We start from the raw sequence: 5,767 nt of genomic DNA on the forward strand, positions 1-5,767 counted from the left end.
TAATGGGACAAACTGAACTGTGTAACCTATGATTGTGTTTGGGCATCTCAGATTTACTTCTCTCTGGAGAGAGTATGGTGCTGACTGGAGGCCTGTAGAAAGCTCTGCCCTTGTGCCAGTGAAGCTAATTTGCTCTATAACACAGTACAAGGAAGGATAGATTAAGAGGGTCCCCTACCACTCTGCTCCTACCAACCCTATACCACTTCCCCTTTCCCCCAATCCTGTACCATACAGATAATTAAGCGATTTATTCTTGGGGCAGCTAATGGTGAACTGGATAAAGTGCTGGGCCTGGAGTCAGGAAGACTAATTGCTTGTCCTTCTTCCAATCTCTCCTCTCCAATCCATTCCCCACACAGCTGCCAAAATTAACCTCTAAAAGCACAGATTTAAAATTGTCCTTGCTACAAAACAAAACAAAACCAAAAACCTTTCCATGTTCCTTATTCCCAGTAAGATAAAATCCAAACTCTTTCACCAGATGTTAAAGGCCCTCTGCAGTCTAGCTCCAAACTCCTTTTTTGCCTCATTTCGCATTATTCCCCTTTGCACATTTTATAGTCCATCTAACATAGACTCCTGGACACTTCATTTCTCATCTCTCTACATTGGCACAAACCATTTCCTGTGCTTACAATATACTCTTCCTCATCCCTGCCTTGCAAAGATCCTTATCCTCCCTCAAGATTCAGTTAAGGTATTACTTTGGTGAAGCTTTCCCTTCACTTCCTCTCTCCTCAATAGTTCTCTGTTTGCTCGAATTACCTATTATTTACTCATCTCAGTTCCCACTGCCTGAATCACTCTTCTTCCTCAACCCTACCCCCTGGCTTCCTTCAAGTAACATCTGAAGTCCCATTTCCTGCAAAAAAAAAAAAATCTTTCTTAATCCTAGTGTCTTCTCTGAGACCACCCCCAATTTATCCCATCTATATGTTTGTACATAGCTGTTTGTATGTTGCCTCCTCTATTACACTGTTCATAGTGTTCCTCGAGAGCTGGAATCTTTTGCCTTTCCTTTTATTCCCAGCTCTTAGCCCAAAGCCTGGCAGATAATAGGTGCTTAATTAAATGCTAGTTGGCTGACTGACCTTCCTCTTCCCACCCCTCCCAGAAAAATGTAAAGTCATTGAGAGCAGACTATGCCATTTTTTTTTGTATATTTGTATTTTTTTTCTCTATATCCCTTGTGACCTAGCATAGGATATTACCTTGAGCATAGTTTGCACTTAATGAAAGTTTGTTTAATTGAAGTTAATTAAATGTAGTTTTTAGGGTTGCATTGTACCTTCTTTTCCTCAGAGAGGCCCTTAAGGGAATAAAAATATTATCAAAGTCTTTAGAATTCAGCTTCCTTTTGTAAAGAGGGAATTGGCCAGTGATGACAGCTAGATTTCTAATTAAGGACTACTACTAAATAACTCAGAACAATTGTGATCCTTCAGATCCAGGAACATAAATAAGCTCAGGAAACAGAATGAGGCATCATAAATTGATATGAACCATGGGAGCATCCATAGTGTCTCTAGTCCCATTATAATCCACATCATTTTAATGTTACATCTGTGAAACGCTAATTAAGTACATTTCCATTTCTCAAATCTGATATTTCCTTTCTCTAGACAATCTAACTTTAGGGGGCAATGGTTTAGCATCTCATCAATCAATATTGATTTGATGGTCACATCACTATGGGACTTAGAGAGTGTAAGGAAGATCTAGTCTCTGCTCTCCTTACCTGGAATAATCTTCTAATATGGGGTTAAGTCCTTCAGATAACTGAGTTACACAGCCTAATCCTTACTTCACTTAATAGTCACTTTGAAATGAACTTTAAAAAAAAAAGTAGGAGAAGTCATGTTTAAAAAAAAAGTTTCCCTCCTCTAGATCAAATGAGATAATATTCGTAAAGTACTTAGCTCAGTGCCTGGCCCATAGTAGCACTGTATAAATGGTTATTTCCTTCCCTAAAGTCCTACTCCAACATCTCATCATGGTGTGCAGATGACAGGTTTCTTGAAGGCTATATCAGCAGAATTCATGATATGGCAGGTTGTACAAGATTGGAAAGGCTAAACAACCACTGGTTCTATCTAATACAGACATACTGATGGATCTGCTCTGTAGACTATCTATCCAACCACATACTGTCTGAAGAATAGGAGTTCTTTATTAGCTTGCTTTTTCCTGTAAGGTTGCTAGGCCAAAAGCTTTTTGAATAGTTACAGGTCTCATTTAGGAAGTTCTGCAATATTCTAGGGCTTGATGCAATGAGTGCAATGTCATCTGTAAAAAGTTGCCCTGGGAGACCTCACCATCTATGAAGAATCACTCTTTCATTCAGACGCATTGGACATCTTTCCTGACTGATAATGACAAACACCTTCTGAGTGAGCATATTGTCTCCCTGTTTAATGCATGACGATCTCAGCAATCAGGGATCATAGAACAAGTAATCTCTCTTTATGATCTTAATATGTAAGTGGCAGGCAGCTTGTTGGAGAAGAGACTTTAAAGCTCTATTTGGCCCTATTGAATCAAACACCTTTGTATAGTCAACAGACAATAAGCTGTCTCATATTGTCATCAAACTTGTATAAATCATTCTCATCAAGGTTATGTAGAGAAAGTAGATCTGCAGGTTAGGAGTTAATTATGCTCTCTCTCTCTCTCTCTCTCTCTTTCTCTCTCTCTCTCTCTCTCTCTTTGTCTTTCTCTCTCTCTCTTTCACCATTTGGTAGATATTAATAACATCCATGATTCTTCTCAATAGTTCAGTATCTTCCCCTCCTTCAGATGTCTTGAAAATGGATCGCTCAGTAACTTCAAAATTGCCACACTTCCGAGCACAGATGTCCTCTGTGCCTGCCTGTTTTGTTCCAGGTACTGTTCCCAACCTTATTTTCTTTAGTAATAGCTCTACTTTCCAATTCAACACATGGGGGACTGTGATATTAGAATCTGAATACAGTGGCTACATGGTAAGAAGATAATATGAAAGAAATAGCTTCCCTTTTTTCATCTGTTATCCTCTTTCCAATTTTCTCTTTAAATGCATACAGGACAGGCAAACTCCTGATGAGATTTTTATTGCTCCTTTCAGAGATAACTTTCAGGTTATCTGCAGGTTGCAGCTTCCATATTTGTTCCCAATACTCTCTGTAATTAAATGTGGAGGCGGGGCGGTGTATGTGTAATCTCCCTCTCAGGAACCTCCTTGTTATGCATGAGTCTTCTTTGCCTAATGGTGATATCATTGTTGTTTAGTTGTTTTCAGTCATGTCCCACTTTTCATGACCCCGTTTGGGGTTTTCTTGGCAAAGATACTGGGGTTTTGTTGGAAAAAAAAATACTGGATTAGCTTGCCATTTCCTTCTCCAGCTCATTTTACAGATGAGGAAACTGAGGAAAACAGGGTTAAGTGACTTGCCCAGGGTCACACAAATAGTCAGTATCTGAGGCCAGATTGGAACTCAAGTCTTCTTGACTCCAGGCCCAGAGCTCATGTACTATGCTATTTAGCTGTCCATAACTGTGACGTATGTTAAATCTAAATTATTAATGAGAAGCTGCTATTTACTTAAGCTGATTCTCATTTTGATGAATTATTCATCTACTTGGCCTTGAGCTAACATTTCTCCAACAGGAATGATGTATATTTTGATTCTGTATGACTCATACATTTATATATTATCCGAGACAAAATACTGTCATTTCTCTCTTCAAACATCCCTCTTTTGTGCTCCTTTCTCTCCACTCACAAAAACAACACCCAAGTTCAGGCCTCTATCACCTCTCATCTGAACTATTACGATGGACTCCCTACCTCAAGATTCACCCCACTACAATCCATCTTCTGCTCAATTTCCACAGTATTTCTCCTAAACCATAAATCTGACCATGCCAACCCCCAGCTCTATAAATTATGTTGTTTCAGTCATTTTAGACATGTCCAACTCTTGTGAACCCGTTTGGGGTATTCTCGGCAAAGACACTAGAGTGGTTTGCTGTTTCCTTCTTCAGCTTGTTTTGCAAATGAGGAAACTCAGGCAAACAAGGTGAAGTGACTTGCCCAGGATCACACAATTAGTAAGTGTCTGAGGTCAGACTTGAACTCAGGAAGATGAGTCTTCATGACTCCAGGCCCAGCATTCTATGCACTATGGCACCATATAGCTGCCCCTCTATAAACTATGGAGGGCCCCTAATACCTCCAGGAACACATATAGACTCCTCTGATTGGCGCTGAAAGCTTTCAACAACCCTCCCTATCTTTCCACTCTTACACTTGACTCCCCTCTACACTCTAATCTAGCTATGCTGATGTACTTGCTGTTCTGCATCCAAGACCCTCCATTTTCCGTCTGTACTTTTGCACTGGCTGTCCCTAATACTTAAAATGCTTTCCCTCCTCCTCTTAGTTTCTCAGTCTTCCTTCAAGACTCATTTCAAACCTTACCTTCTCAGGGTGCCTTCATGGTACACTCACACATCTCCAGATACAATTGCCCTCCTCTCTGACAGTACCTTTTATCTACTCAGTATATTCCTGGACCTATCTAGTTATTAACCTCTTATCTCTCCTATTAGAATGTGAGTTCCTTGAAGGCCATATTGCTTTTGCTTTTCCTTATATATCCCCAGAGCTTAGCACAGTGCCTGACACAAAATAAGTATGTAATAAATGCTCTTTGACTAATTGGCTGCTTAATAGACACCGGTTACTTGCCTGTTTGATTATCTAGGGACCAAGACTGGCTCAGGTAAGAAAGTACTCATTTCTGAAGTGGACAAATTTCTGTACAATAGCATAGACATCTTAAGACTCTTTTTTTAAATGGTGACAGGGTTGAGAAAGAGGTTGATTGGGGCAGAAAATAGAAATACTATATGAGTCACAGGCTGGGAGGTACTCTCCGGCTCTTCTTGATTGGCCAACAATAGTCTCAGGGCAAGCCTTAGTTGGCCATTGTTTGGACCCTGATTTGGCTCAGAATGAATATAGATAGTAATTGTTTCTGTTTTGGCCAGAAACTGAGGCCCTCCCCCCTCCCATATGAATTTTTTTTTGACTAGGTAAAGAGGCCATTCTCTGCCTCATTTCTTACCTAGCCTTAATCACTAAATGGGTGTTGCCTCAGTCAAACTGAGGCCTGTTAAAGACCGTAGCTTGAGTTGTCCTGATCTACATCTGGCCACTAGACCCAGAAGTCTCCAGAACAGAAAGTGAAGCTGGTGACTTTGTACAGCCCTCCTTCACTTAAATCCATGGCAGCACCTCCTGTGAGAAGGAAGGACCAACAACAGCCACAACTTTCTGGGTAGAAAACATTTGAAGAGTCCTGCTTGATAGCAGAGGAGAGTTCCTTTTTGTAGCATTACTCTGAATTATCTGGTTTAATAGAAGACATTCACTTTGCTCCAATAGCATCATTCCCTTTTTTAAAAAAATGGTCTGCTGCCTTCATTTCCATAACCTGGGCATCTGGCAGCTCACTGTAGTACATTAGCATTTGTCAAGGCTGTTTCCAATAAAATAAAAATAAAGGGACCCAGAATTGCTTAAGCATTAAATAAATAAGCCCTCTGAATGTACTGGTGGCAGACACAATGTGGCAACTCTGCCAGTTTAAAATTAAACATTGCTATCTTTTTCCTTCTCTTTCGTAAGGCAACAATCTGCCTTCTACGTGGTGGCTAATCATAGGCCAGAGGCTGGGTGATTTATCACAAAGAATAGGTGAAATGATTGCAGTAGGTAACA

The sequence above is a fragment of the Trichosurus vulpecula genome, chromosome 1, assembly GCF_011100635.1.
Source record: "Trichosurus vulpecula isolate mTriVul1 chromosome 1, mTriVul1.pri, whole genome shotgun sequence".
Taxonomy (NCBI): domain Eukaryota; kingdom Metazoa; phylum Chordata; class Mammalia; order Diprotodontia; family Phalangeridae; genus Trichosurus; species Trichosurus vulpecula.